Consider the following 15,391-nt stretch of genomic DNA (forward strand, 5'->3'; position numbering starts at 1 on the left):
TTTCAGACACTCAGTCAGCTCTCCCCTCCTACCTAACCTCACTAATCTCCCACTACAACCCAGCCCATGCACTGCGCTCCTAAGCCAACCAGCTCATCGTACTTCAAGCTCAACTGTCTCACCAATGACCCCTCTCTCGTGTCTTCCCTCTAGTCTGGAAATCCCTCTCCCTTCATATCCAACAGACCACTACTAATAGTTATAATAATAATTATGGCATTTGTTAAGCATTTACTATGTGCCAGGCACTGTACTAAGTGCATGTGTGCTTGCAAAATCGGGATGGACACAGTCCCTGTCCCACATGGGGCTCACAGTCTTAATCCCTATTTTACAGATGAGGGAACTGAGGCCCAGAGAAGTAACGTGAGCCAAGGTCATAGAGCAGACAAATGATGGGGCTGGGATTAGAACCCAGGTCCTTCTGACTCCCAAGCCCACGCTCTACCCACTAAGCACCCCAGCCTTACGGCACATATGCACATACCCTTTATTCATTTTAATGTCTGTCTCCCCCATTAGTCTGGTTCTTGTGGGCAGGAATTCTATCTGCCAACTCTGTTGAACTTTTCCACATGCTTAGTACAGTGCTCTGCACACAATAAGCACTCAATAAATGCTACTGATTAACTGTACTTCTTGACGGTAGGAATGAGTAATGAAATGTACAAAATCAAGAGAAAAGGATTCATTCAGTCATATTTATTGAGCTCTTACTGTGTGCAGAGCACTGTACTAAGCACTTGGAAAGTACAATTCAGTAATAATGAGAGACAATCCCTGCCCACAAAGGGCTTACAGTCTAGAAGATGAAAAGAAGCAAAGAGAATGTTTAAGCCACCAAGAGAATAATTAATAGAGCTGATGGCAACAAAAATGAGAAAGGCTAAGTTCTGGGATTTTCTGCTCTGATTATTCAGAGCAGAATGCCAGAGTGACAGGTGGGTGGGTATTCCTGCCATGAAGTGCATATCACCAGAGCCAGCCTTCAGACATTTAGTTATCCTGAGAAATGGAAAACTAGATTGCTCCTCCCTTAATAATGAAGTTCCTTACGACATCATTATGTAAGGAACGTGTCTGCCAACTCTGTGATATTTTACTCTCCCAAGCACTTAGTACAGTGCTCTACACACTGAAAGTACTTAATACCACTGATTGGTTGATTAAGCACGTGCAAGTGACATAATAGAATATCATCTACAACGTGCTGCAGAAGATTGTTTCTCTTTTGTCTCATTATGGAGAGGTCCCACTTGGCAGCTCACATCCTGAAGCAACAGGAGCCAGTTGCTTACCTTGCTGAGATAGGGGACAGAGTCTGATTGCACCATCCTGCATTTACCATTTAATAAGCTAATAACTATGTCGTTACCACCTAAACGTGGCCTTGCATATCATATTGACCTCAGAAGTGTGATAAAGCTCTGAATGTTGCAAACATCATACTTTATTCCACCTTCTAATGTACACATTTTGATCAGATATCAAAATGACAGATATCTTCATTCTAAATCTCCAGTGGTTAGTTAGAGAAGCAGCATGGCCTTGAGGATAAAGCATGGGCCTAGGAATCAGAAGGACCTGGGTTCTAATCCCACCTCCTCCACATATCTGCTGTGTGACCTTGGGTAAGGCACTTAACTTTTCTGGGTATCAGTTCCCTCATCTGTAAAATGAGAGTTAAAACTTTGAGCCCCAAGTAGGACAGAGACTATGTCCAATCTGCTTACCTTGTATCTATCACAGCACTTAGAACAGTGCTTGACACACAGTAAGTGTTTTACAAACACCGTCATTATTATTATTATTATTAATTTTCATATGCAAATTGTGGGTGACATTAAGAGATGATTTAGTACTCTGTGCTGAAGAGAAAAACGCCATCTAAATAGTTGGGCAATTAACTTCAAATATTTTAACATTGTGGAAGATGGCATTAAATGTATGGTCAAATGGCACAGTAGTATTTTTTGGAATGCAAATTCACACTGGTGAATTCTTCTCAATTACCTTGAACACAATTTACACACTCTAAAAAAATTCCTCCTATTTTTCAGAATCTAAATATTTTTCATTACATGGTCTCGAGTTCAACTGCTTCTAATTCAAAAACACAGGTTTATAACTTATGTATACATAACATTCCAAACTTTGGGGCAAGTAATGAAGTGAATTTTCACTGCATTTCTTTCTCAAAAGGACAGCTGTTCTTTTTTACTCTACTACTTATTTTTGAAACTTTCCCTATGCAAACACAATTAGCAATAACAATTCAAAAAATTCAATGTTTGCCCCCCCCCTACCATATTTTTAAGTATATCTACAAATGAAGCATATTAAAACAGGAAAAGACGTCAAACCCATACAAGAAGGTGATGCACTTCATCTGTCACATAAATACAAATATTACGGGTAAATACAAGTTTTCCCTTGGTAGGTAACAGATAAATAAGTTGTCTGTTATTACACTCAATGTCATTATCTTAAGATGCTTTTTAAACACTCTCAGAGTATGAATTGAAATTGTTTCTGGAGTAAATATTCATACAAATTCACAGCAGAAACTCCACACATAATTCTAATCATCAGCAGAAAGATTAATTCAATTTAACTGATAAATCAATGAGTAATTTTATATCAGTTTACATGCATATTAATTAATAACAGTCCAAGTGGCAATAATTCCTTTAAGGTGAGCCAAAATTAGGAAATGTAATGTATATAAATGTTACTTAAAAATTTCGGATGTGATTTTTTTCATACTGCAGATATATACAGCAACCATATTTAAGTACTGCATTTATAGTTTAAAATTTTTATTAAAGCTAGCAAGATAGCACTTAGATTTCCTGTCAAAATTTAAGCTAATTTAAAGACTTTTCCATGATCACCGACATTTATGGGCCTTCTTAAAGGCAACAATTTTTCAAAATATACATTCAAAATTGAAAATTCCTCAAAGGAAATGCTTTATCAGCACTAAGGAAGTCATTCAGCAAACAAAATGGCAAAACAAAAACTGTGAATAGACATCAATGGGCTGAAATTAAATCGACTACCTGTTATCCGGGCTTCTTTCCTGCTCTCCATCATGACTGAAGCCAGTGTTAGAACCATCAAACCGATGTTTTATTATTCAAATCTTTACCACTTCCAAAACATAAATAAAAAAACGCATCAAAATGTTTCTCTCTTTTCTGAGCACTTGTCTTCATCTGTTCTACAATTCTTTCAAATTCTAAGAGCTGTTAGGAGTTCCGGGTAGAGTTACTTATTCCAGTTTGGCAACAATTGCCATGTTTGTGCCTGCAATTACAACTCGACTAACTGAAAACAGATGCTTGCACATGAATTCCATTTTCACCCAGTAGGAAGAACGCAAGTGGAAATCCATTCCAAATTTAGGTGCAAGTATAATCTTTTCCATAAGCTACCTTAAAGTATGCCTTAAAGATAATGACCAAATTAAGCCTTTGGCAAAATAGCTCAGGAAGAAAGAAAACCTGGTTATGCTTCCTACTCTATTACTAGCAATGTCTTCATTATTTATACATGTAGGCAGTAGCTTCCAGCAGCCAAAGCCAAGTTTTGCTCATAAAATATTCATGGAGTCCCCTGTTGTGTTAAAAGAAACCCAGGTGTGATGCACTTACACATCTGTGACTGAAACAAGGGATTTGCTTAACTAACTTTGATAAAGAGGCGTACACATGGAAATTAATATTGTTCCTGAACAACAGAGGGGAACGATGACAAGAACTGTTTCATTTTCTGCGTCTGTAACTGACAAGTCCCTAAGAGTTGTGGCCTTTATTAATGAAAGGATATGGTGTGTGAGTCAGTGCTGCCCGAGTGACAGCCCAAGTTCTGGACTGTGAGCCCATTGTTGGGTAGGGACCATCTCTATATGTTGCCGACTTGTACTTCCCAAGCGCTTAGTACAGTGCTCTGCACACAGTAAGCTCTCCATAAATATGATTGAATGAATGCATGAATGAAAGGCAAAAATAAAGGTCCAGGGGAATGACATGAGGCCCACTGCCACCGCTAAACTTCCTGCAGTTTTTCATCATCATTATCAATGGTATCTGTTGTCAGTCAGTCAATTGTATTTATTGAGCATTGACCATGTGCAAACACTTAGCACTTCTTTTGATAGCATTTATTAAGCGCTTACTGTGTGCAAAGCACTGTTCTAAGTGCTGGGGAGGTTACAAGGTGATCAGGTTGTCCCATGGGGGGCTCACAGTCTTAATCCCCATTTTACAGATGAGAAAACTGAGGCCCAAAGAAGTTAAGTGACTTGCCCAAAGTCACAGCTGACAATTGGCGGAGCAGAGATATGAACCCATGACCTCTGACTCCAAAGTCCGTGCTCTTTCCTACTGAGCCACGCTGCTTAAACAAATGTATTCCCTGCCCACAATAAGCTGGAGCATTTAATGTGGGCACAGCACTATAACTAAGCCCTTGGGAGAGTACAAGACAACAGAGATGATAGACATGTTCCCTGCCAACAACGAGCTTACAGTCTGGTTCTTCCTTTTTAAACTGATGCTACCACTATTGTGCTGCAACCAAGCCTCATTTTGCTATGCAAAATTATTGTCGAAATAAAGCAACAGACTAGCAGCAACAGTGGCACAAGGGAACGGAAAGTGACAGCAGTGGTGGTGGATTCATTCATTCATTCATTCAATCGTATTTATTGAATGCTTACTGTGTGCAGAGCACTGTACTAAGCCCTTGGGAAGTACAAGTTGGCAATATATACAGACGGTCCCTACCCAACAACAGGCTCACAGTCTAGAACGGGGAGACAGACCACAAAACATGTGGACAGGTGTCAAGTCGTCAGAACAAATAGAATTAAAGCTAAATGCACATCATTAACAAAATAAATAGAATAGTAAATGAGAAATTTACTTTTTTTTAATGATATCACTTAAGAGTTTACTATATGCCAGGTACGGTACAAGCACTGGGGTAAATACAAGTTAGTCAAGTTGGACACAGTCCCTGTTCCACATAGGGCTCGCAGTTTTAATCCCCATTTGACAGAGAAGGGAACTGAGGCGCAGAGAAGTGAAGCGACTTACCCCAGGTGTCACAGCAGACAAGTGGAGGGGCCGGGATTGGAACCCAGGTTCTTCTGACTTCTAGGCTCCTGTTCTATCCACTACATCATGATGCTTCTCTATTTGGCTGCTAGAGAGCAGAAGGAGGTAGCCAAGGTAGTGAGTGAGCGGCAATGGCAGCCAATTGTAAAAAACTCCAGATTGAGTCCTCACACAGGAAGAAGTGGGAGGAGTGGCTGAAAGGCTGAGATCTTATACCAGACTGGGGCACTGGTCTGAGAGGATGGAGTCGGGGCTAGGAGACGTGACAACCGGCTCTCTTCCTGTCAGGGAGCCAATTCCTAGTATGCCCACTGAGAGCTAGCAACCAGCAGGATGGTGGGTGCTACTTCCAAGCTGTATGAAGAAAATAGGGGAAGAAGCATGGTGTAGTGGGAAAAGCACAGGCCTGGAACTCAGAAGGTCATAGGTTCTAATTCCGGCTCTGCCACTTGTCTGCTGTGTGCCCTTGGGCACTTCACTTCACTTCCCTGGGCCTCAGTTACCTCATCTGAAAAATGGGGATTGAGACTAGGAGTCCCTCATGGGGCAGGGAATGTGTCCAACCCGATTTACTTGTATCCACCCCAGAGCCTTAGAACAGTGCTTGGCACATAGTATGCACTTACCAAATACCACAATTATCATTATTATTATTATGATTATTATTAATAAAGACGGATAAGGAAAAATGCAGAATTACAAGGTTGGGAGGAGTGGCAACCCAGAAAGCAGTCAGTAGACAAAAAATAAAAGGAGGATCTCATCCACAGGACAAGATGACACAAAAGGGAAGCAGCAGACACAGCGTGACTCAGTGGAAAGAGCCCGGGCTTTGGAGTTAGAGATCAGAGGTTCGAATCCCGGCTCTGCCACATGTCTGCTGTGTGACCTCGGGTAAGTCACTTAACTTCTCTGAGCCTCAGTTCCCTCATCTGTAAAATGGGGGTGAAGACTGTGAGCCCCACGTGGGACAACCTCATTACCTTGTTTCCCCTTCCCAGCGCTTAGAACAGTGCTTTGCACATAGTAAGCGCTTAACAAATGCCATTATTATTATTATTATTATTATTATTATTAGTGGATAGAGCACAGACCTGGGAGTCAGAAGAACTTGGGCTCTAATCCCAGCTCTGCCACTTGGGTGTGTGACCTTGGGCAAGTCACTTAACTTTTCTATACCTAAATTACCTCATCTGTAAAAAGGGGATCAAGACTGTGAGCCCTGTGTGGGACACGGACTGTACCCAACTCGATTATCTTGTATTTACAGTGATTAGTGCAGTGTCTGGCACATAGTAAATGCTTAACAAATGCCATTTTTTTAAAAAGAGGAAATGGAGGCAAAACTAATGGGGACACAAAAAGGATAAAGGTGAGAAGCCTGGAATTTATTGATAAAAATGAGGTTTTTTTATCCGAATATTTTTATATGTAAATTGTAAATGCAGTGTCTGAAGACCTGATAGGTATTTCTTTTAAATCCTGTGGAGACATGGAGTTGAAAGCATATAAAGCAAAATATTCATTGTCATATTTACTGAGCACTTACTGTGTGCAGAGCACTGTACTAAGCACTTGGGAAGTACAAGTTGGCAACATACAGAGACGGTCCCTACCCAACAATGGGCTCACAGTCTAGAAGGGGGAGACACAATTAAACAAAACATGTGGATAGGTGTCAAGTCATCACAATATAGCTAGATGCACATCATTAACAAAATAAATAGAATAGTAAATATGCACAAGTAACATAAATAGAGTAATAAATCTGTACAAACATATATACAGGTGCTGTGGGGAGGGGAAGGAGGTAGGGCAGAGGGGATGGGGAGGAGGAGAGGAAAAAGGGGGCTCAGTCTGGGAAGGCCTCTCCTTCCTACTTTGACCGTGAGCCCCACATGGGACCTGATTGTCTTGTATCTATAACAGCTCTTAGACACACAGTAAGTACTAAAAAAAAATCACGATCATTATTATTACTATGAGGGAAGAAAGAGCATATATTTTATCCCCATTTTACAGATGAGGAAACTGAAGCCTAGAGCAGTTAAATGATTTTTCCAAGGTCACACAGAAACCCAGTGGTAAAACAGACTAGAATCTACGGTTCCAATCAATCCATTAAATAATAATAATTATTGAAACTCATTAAGTGCCTGGGCAAGTGTGATAGTGTTAGTAGACCTAGTCCTGTGCTCTTTCCACTGAGCTCTACTGCCTTTTGACAATATTGTTTCATCTTCCATCTTGGCTGACCACAGTGGGTTGGACTGCCCTACTTTGTCTGTAACCTGCCTGGCCTTATTTCTACTAGTCTATACGATTCTGTTCAGATCCTAGGTATCCGTTCTGACTACTCTATTGTGGCCTCTGTCTCACCACCCCAGCCCCTGCTATTCCTTCACTGTCTGCTTTCTGGAAAGACTGTTGCAGGGACAATGCCTGCACCAGGGTAGGGAAGAGAGAGACCCGTCAGCAGTGCAGAAGGGGACAAAGAATTCAAGCAGAGAGAAAGCGACAGGGCAATCATTCATTCATTCATTTGTATTTATAGAGAGCTTACTGTGTGCAGAGCCCTGTACTAAGCGCTAGGGAAGTACAAGTCGGCAATCAATCATTTAGGAGAGTACAAGCAGCAATGTGGTCTAGTGCCTAGAGCACAGGCCTGGGAGTAAGAAGGACCTGGGTTCTAATCCCAGGTCCACCTCTTGTCTGCTGCATGACCTTGGGCTGGTCACTTCATTTCACTTCTCTGGGCCTCAGTTCCCTCATCTGTAAAAAGGGGAATAAGTCTGTGAGCCCTCTGTGGGATAGGGACAGGTAATATTCATCCCAAATATCTTATTTTGTTTCAGAAATTACACAATAGGTCCTCAATTCTCAAAGTGGGTTTTCTTAAGGTAGATGGATTTTTCCACCTGCACAGAACTACTTTTTAAAAATCTGTATGAAGGGGCATATTTTCTCCAATAACCATTAATAAAGGAATGGTCAGGGTGCTGGCTCTTCTATTTGAGTCCTTGAAAAACATAGGGAGTTGGGAAGGTTTTACTTTAAAAAAAAAGGAGTTCAACATGAAATATGGTTTACTGCCCATTTATATTTGGAACAGTACACTTAAAACAGCTTTGTGCCCAGGGTAGAACTTCTTAGCTTCCAGCCAGAAGGGAAGTCAAAATGCCAGCTTCATTTTTTTGTCCCCTGCTGGAGACCTGGAAGTGTTTTCCTTCTTTGAGGCCAGCTTGCAGAGACTCCATGAAATAGTTTCTTTTGTTGTGGGGCTTTTTTTCGTTTGGGTTTTTTGTTTTGGGGTTTTTTTTGGTATTTGTTAAGCACTTACTATGTGCTGGGGGTAGAGGCAAGCTAATCATGTTGGACACAGTCCCTGTACTGCATAGGGCTCACAGTCTTAATCCCCATTTTACAAATAAGGTAACTGAGGAACAAAAAAGTGAAGTGGCTTGCCCAAGGTCACACAGCTGACAAGTGGTGGAGCTGGGATTAGAACCCAGGTACTTCTGACTTTCAGGTCTGTGCTCTATCATTAGGACATGCTGTTTCTCAAGGTTTGTGACCTTCAGAGGTGGCCATCCTCTGCCACTGCTTCCCATGTCAGGCCCCTTTATTAATAATAATAAAAATAATTACAGTATTTGTCAAGTGTTTATTATGAGACAGGCATTGTACGAAGCACTAGGGTGGAGATGAGCAAATTGGTTGGACACAGTCCCTGTCCCACGTGGGGCTCACAGTCTCTATCCCCATTTTACAGATGAGGTAACTGAGGCGCAGAGAAGTGAAGTGACTTGCCCAACATTACACAGCAGACAAGTGGCAGAGCTGGGTTTAGAACCCATGACCTTCTGAATTCCAGGCCCATGCTCTATCCACTACGCGATGCTGCTTCTCTATTCCCTTTCCTCCCTTCCCTCCAGTCCTGCCAACTTTAGGCCCTGCCGCCATCGCACCAAAAGTGACCAGAAACTCCTGTCACTTCAGTCTTATCCCCATCCTAGCCAGGTAGCCTTGGAGAGCCAAGACAGGGCTCTTTTTGCCTTTTCTTGGCTCCACCCCAAGTTCACTCTGTCCTCAGAATAAAAATTTAGCATCCTCACAGTTCACTCTCTTGGTCCCTGCCCTCACAAACTTTTTTTTTGTTCTTCATTGGACCATGTCTTGTCTTATGTTGTCGAGTCATTTTTGCCTCATTTCAACTCCATGGACACATCTCACCCAGAACACCCCACCTCCACCTGCAATTGTTCTGGTAGTGTATCCATAGAGTTTTCTTGGTAATAATAACAATAATAATAATAATAATAATAATGGCATTTATTAAACACTTACTATGTGCAAAGAACTGTTCTAAGCACTGGGGAGGTTACAAGGTGATCAGGTTGCCCCATGAGGGGCTCACAGTCTTCATCCCCATTTTACAGATGAGGTAACTGAGGCCCGGAGGAGTTAAGTGACTTGCCCAACGTCACACAGCTGACAATTGGCAGAGCTGGGATTTGAACCCATGACCTCTGACTCCAAAGCCCGTGCCCTTTTCCACTGAGCCACGCTGTTTCTCTGGTAAAAATACACAAGTGGTTTACTGCTGCCTCTTCCATGCAGTATACTTGAGTCTCCGCCCATGACTCTCTCCTTGCTGCTGCTGCCCAGCATGGTGAATTTGACTTGTAGTAGATTGCTTTCCACTCGCTAACCACTGCTCAAGCTAGGAATAGAATGGGTAGGCCTCTGCTTGACTCTCCCTCCCGTAGTTGAGACTGGTAGAGTACTGGAAACTCTCCAGGTGCCATCCTGAGTGGGGTTCATTGGACCGAGAGGTCCTTTCTCTTAGGATTCAAGTGGAATACTTTTTCTCCAACTAATCTCATATAATTGATCGGCCAAGCAAGAAGCATACCTAGCTACAGCAAACCCCTAGAGTGCGAAAGCCTTGGCTGGAGCAAACCTCACTTGCGTGACTTGAGGAAGAAGACACTGACATCCCTCAATGTAGTTTCAAGCTCTCAGTGGTGGAGAAGCCAGGAAGCCACGAGCAGCAAAACAAATATAATTGTCATTAGACTATAAATCAATGGCATTTATTGAGCACTTACTGTGTGCAGAGTACTGTACTAAGCACTTGGGAAAATGCAGTTTAATAGCATTGATGGACACAGTCCCTACTCACAAGGAGGAGTTCAGTTTCACTGGTTTTGTCCACCTAAGTAGGGATGTAACCAACCCCAGTGTTTAATACAGTGACTGGCACATAGTAAGCACTTAGCAAATACCGTAAGAAAAAAAAGGGATCTTACACATCGAGCACTGCCAGAAAGGGTCAGGAAAATCTGGCTCTGTTATGTTGCTATTCAACCATGCCCTTCTAGGCCTGTGGAACAGCTAACTCATGCAGAAGTCTGTTTGAAGAGTACCCTTCCAAATATAAATGGGAAGTAAACCATATTTTATGTTTAACTCCTCCTTTTAAGTAAAATCTTCCCAACTCCCTATAATAACAATAATAATAATAATAATGGTATTTGTTAAGTGCTTACTATTTGCCAAGCACTGTTCTAAGTGCTGGGGTAAATACCAGGTAATCAGGTTGTCCCAAGTGGGGCTCGCAGTCTTAATTACCATTTTACAGATGAGGGAACTGAAGCACAGAGAAGTTAAGTGACTTGCCCTGAGTCACACAGCTGATAAGTGGCAGAGCCAGGATTAGATTCCATGACCTCTGAGTTCCAAGCCCGTGCTCTTACCACTAAGCCATGCTAATATGTTTTTCAAGGACTCATATAAAAAGATGCAGTACCCTAACCATTCCTGTATTCATTATTATTGGAGAATATATGCCTTTTAATACAAACATTTAAAGAGTGGTTCTGTGCAGCTGGAAAAATTCAGCTGCCTTAAGAAAACCCACTTTCACAATTGTGGACCTAATGAAACAAAGTGAGATATTTGGGACGAATACTATCTGTGAGACCAATGAAACCTCTTACCACATTCACATTAAACATACGCTTATTTGTTTTATGGTACTCGGCAACTGTGTACTTTGTGTCAAACACTGTTCTAAGCACTGGGGTAGGTACCAGTCAATTAGGTCAGACAATCCCTATCCCACCTGGGGCTCACAGTCCTAAGTAGGAGGGAAAGTAGGGATTGAATCCCCATCTTACAGTTGAAGAAACTGAGGCATAGAGAAGTTGAGTAACTTTCATTCATTCAATCATATTTATTGAGTGCTTACTGTGTGCAGAACACTGTACTAATCACTTGGGAAGTACAAGTTGGCGACAAATAGAGACGGTCCCTACCCAACAATGGGCTCACAGTCTAGAAGATCTAGAAGAACTTGCCCAAGATCACACAGCAAGCAACTGGCAGAGCAATTGGCAGAGCAATTGGCAGAGCTGAGATTAGAACCAGGTCATCTGACGCCCAGGCTTATGCTCTTTCCACTAGGCCACACTCCTACTCCCTCAAATAGAACCTGTTCTCATCTTTTCAGACTTCTTGCGATGGGCTGCGTTGAGATAAATCAATCATTTGTATTTATTGAGCACTTACTCTGTGCAGATCATATTTATTAAATGCCAGTGTACTGAGCACTGTACTAAGCACTTGGGAGAGTACAATGTAACAGAATTGCTAGACACAGTCTCTGCCCACAAGAAGCTTTCAGTCTACAGCACTGTACTAGGCACTTGGGAGAGTATAACACAAAAGTGGGCAGATGTGCTCGCTGCCCATTAGGAGCTCAATGTCTCACTGCTTTTATCAAACTAAGGAGGGGTGTAAATTCCAAATTCAGGGAAACTACTACCAATACTGTATCTAGTTCTATAAAATTCAATTATACATTAAAAACTTTCAGCAGGAATGCTCCAGTCTTACAAATGAAGTTTCACTCTGTGTCCCATCCCCACAAATCCAAGTGGGAAGTCCAGTGGGGGTAAACTAAAGGAATGATTAAACTGAGCTTGGAACTGTGGGACTGAGGGTACGTCAGATAGGACAGGTGGGAGGGAGAGTAAGGGGTTCTTGGTAGGGGTGAGAGCCCAAGATTATGGAAAGCAGATAGACACCTCTCCAGAAGACTGGGAAGAGAAAGTGAAGAAGAAAAACAGAACCAACAAGCAGCATGTGCATACAGTACAAACATCCACCTACAAAAGTATCTGCCCTTCTCTTTGAGGAGGCATGGGGACCATAAAAGCAAGGGTGTAGGGAAATCCACACTTCCAGGAAGCCAAGGTGGCTTTGGGACCATTGGCTCAATTACAATTCTGCATCTGTCATCTTAGTATCAGCCAAATTGGTCAGCCTAAGCAGTAATATATAACATATGTGAAACACATATGTTGAGAAGCAGCATGGCCTAGTGGACAGCCCACAGTCCTGGGAGTCAGAAGAGAATTCTGATTTTGGGATGTGGACTGTGGTCCGCTTGATCAGCCTGTATCTACCCCAGAGCTTAGTACAGTGTTTGCCATGTAGTAAGCACTTAAATACCATTTTTAAAAGAGACGTTTGATCCAACCATGAGGAGTAGAATAGCAGAGTGGATAGAATGCAGGCTTGGAATTCAGAAGGTCATGGATTCTAATCCCCGCTCTGCCACTTGTCTGCCGTGTGACCTTAAGCAAGTCATTTCACTTCTCTGTGCCTCAGTGACTTCATCTGTAAAATGGGGATTGAGACTGCGTGCCCAATGTGGGACCTGATTTGCTTTTACCCACCCCAGTGCTTAGTACAGTGCCTGGTACACAGTAAGCACTTAAATATTCATTCAATCATATTTATTAAGCACTTATTGTGTGCAGAGCACAGTACTGAGCACTTCAGAAAGTACAATACAACAATAAACAGTGACATTCCCTGTCCACAATGAACTTACAGCCTAGAGGGTGGGAGAGAGACAGCAATACAAATAAATAAAAATACAGATATATACTTAAGTGCTGTGGGGCCTGGGAGAAGGGGGAGATCAAATGGAGCAAGTCAGGGAGATGCCAAAGGGAGTGACACAGCCACACGGATGGCCGGCAAAACATGTTTAGTTTTGTTGTCTGTCTCCCCCTTTAGACTGTGAGCCAGTTGTCGGGTAGGGACCGTCTCTATATGTTGCCGACTTGTACTTTCCAAGTGCTTAGTACAGTGCTCTGCACACAGTAAGCACTCAATAAACACGACTGAATGAATGAATGGTGCCACCCTTGCTGTCCAGTTAGGGGACTACCACAGGCTACAGAAGGAACCAGTGGAAAGGCTGCCAGACTGAAGCCTGGAAATGCCTTGCCCTGGACTTTTAGCCAGATGAGGGGGAAACAGAAAGGGGCTGAAGATGGCAGTCCTGCCTCTGAAGAGCTCCCTACCAGCATTCATTCAATTCATTCAATCATATTAATTGAGCGCTTACTGTGTGCAGAGCACTGTATTAAGTGCTTGGGAAGTACAAGATGGCAACATATAGAGATGGTCCCTACCCAATAACAGGCTCACAGTCTAGACACAGCAGTCCATCAATAGCATTTGACTGGTTTATAGCCAGGAAGCACCAGCATTCCTGAGGACACTGGTGGCTCATGTACACTGTCTGCCCCACCTCAGGAAGCAGCGTGGCTCAGTGGAAAGAGCCCAAGCTTTGGAGTCAGAGGTCATGGGTTCAAATCCTGGCTCTGCCAATTGTCAGCTAGGTGACTTTGGGCAAGTCACTTAACTTCTTTGGGTCTCAGTTCCCTCATCTGTAAAATGGGGATTAAGACTGTGAGCCCCCCATGGGACAACCTGATCACCTTGTAACCTCCCCAGTGCTTAGAACAGTGCCTTGTACATAGCAAGCGCTTAATAAATGCCATCATTATTTATTATTTATTTATTATTACACAGCAAGGCTCAAGATTCTCCTGGTGAGAGCTGAGAGTCACATGGAGCTCTGAACCACTTGGGGCTTCTTGTCAACCCACCCCATATCTTGAGAAGCTTGAAGCAGCTTGCCCTAGAGGATAGAGCAGGGGCCTGTGAGTCAGAAGGACCTGGGTTTTAATCCTGACTACACCACTTGTCTGCTGAGTGACCTTGGGCAAGTGACTGCAGTTCTCTGCACCTGTTACCCTGTCTGTAAAATGGGGATTAAGACAGTGAGCCCCACGTGGGCCAGGGACCTGTCCAACCTGATTACCTTGTATCTATCCAACGCTTGGTATAGTGCCTGGCATATAGTGAGCATTTAATACAATAAAAAAATCCACAGAATACACCACTGTGTAGGGAGTGAGCAAGGGTGCCTCTGTACAGATGAACGATGACTCACACGGAAGAGAGACAGAAAAAAGGGAAGGGTTCAAAACTGAAGCAAAATCCCCAAAGCAAAGAGTAGCTGTCATAAAACCAACTTCCTATAATAAAAGTAAGTGAATGTTTCATGGGCCTCAGCTAGTACATCTCAAATATTCAAAACTACAAATCTCTTCTGTTGTGTAATGCACATGTTAATAACAAGAGTATTTACTAAATGCTTTCTATGTGCAGAGCACTGTTCTAAGAGCTGGTGAAAATAAAAGATAAACAAATCAGACAGTCCCTCTTCCACATATGGCTCAATTTAAGCAGAAGAGGAGTTTATTTTAGTCTGTGACTATGCTGAGTCTGATTCTCCATGAATTTATGTGGTGGTGAAGGTCCAGTTCAGTCCCTGTGCCACGCAGAAGAATAAAACCCGAGGTCATTCAGATGACCATGTCCAAGGTCACTAAGGCTGCCCCAAACCCCAAGCAGATCCAGGCTAGAATATTTACTATTCTATTTATTTTGTTAATGATGTGCATATAGCTTTAATTCTATTTGTTCTGACGATTTTGACACCTGCCTACATGTTTTGTTTTGTTCTCTGTCTCCCCCTTCTAGACTGTGAGCCTGTTGTTGGGTAGGGACCGTCTCTATATGTTGCCGACTTGTACTTCCCAAGCGCTTAGTACAGTGCTCTGCACACAGTAAGCGCTAAATAAATACGACTGGATGAATGAAATGAATGAATAAATCCTGATTCTGATCATTATCTTGTTTGGCAATCTGGTTCAGCCATGGTTATTGGGGCTCAGTCCTGGCTAGAGATTTTAATCATACATTTTCCTTGGATTGTCCTAAATAAAAAATGCCAAATTTCAGTCCTAGTTTGGGTTTATACAGTTAGAAGACGCTAATTTCAGTATCATGAAGCAAATGCTTCTGAGTCTAATGGTTACAAGAATCTACTCTTACCT

General features: G+C 42.4%; 1 protein-coding gene and 1 non-coding gene across 34 annotated transcripts in view; both read right to left on the reverse strand.

The window, feature by feature from the left end:
• The window catches only part of RIMS2 (regulating synaptic membrane exocytosis 2), a 748,658-nt gene that overhangs the window by 545,599 nt on the left and 187,668 nt on the right, over positions 1-15,391 (reverse strand). The window lies entirely within an intron of this gene.
• Positions 9,805-9,942, reverse strand: LOC119928063. Its single transcript, XR_005451020.1, has one exon. It is a non-coding gene; the product is annotated as a small nucleolar RNA SNORA7 (small nucleolar RNA).

Source organism: Tachyglossus aculeatus, chromosome 4 (genome assembly GCF_015852505.1).
Source record: "Tachyglossus aculeatus isolate mTacAcu1 chromosome 4, mTacAcu1.pri, whole genome shotgun sequence".
Classification (NCBI taxonomy): Eukaryota; Metazoa; Chordata; class Mammalia; order Monotremata; family Tachyglossidae; genus Tachyglossus; species Tachyglossus aculeatus.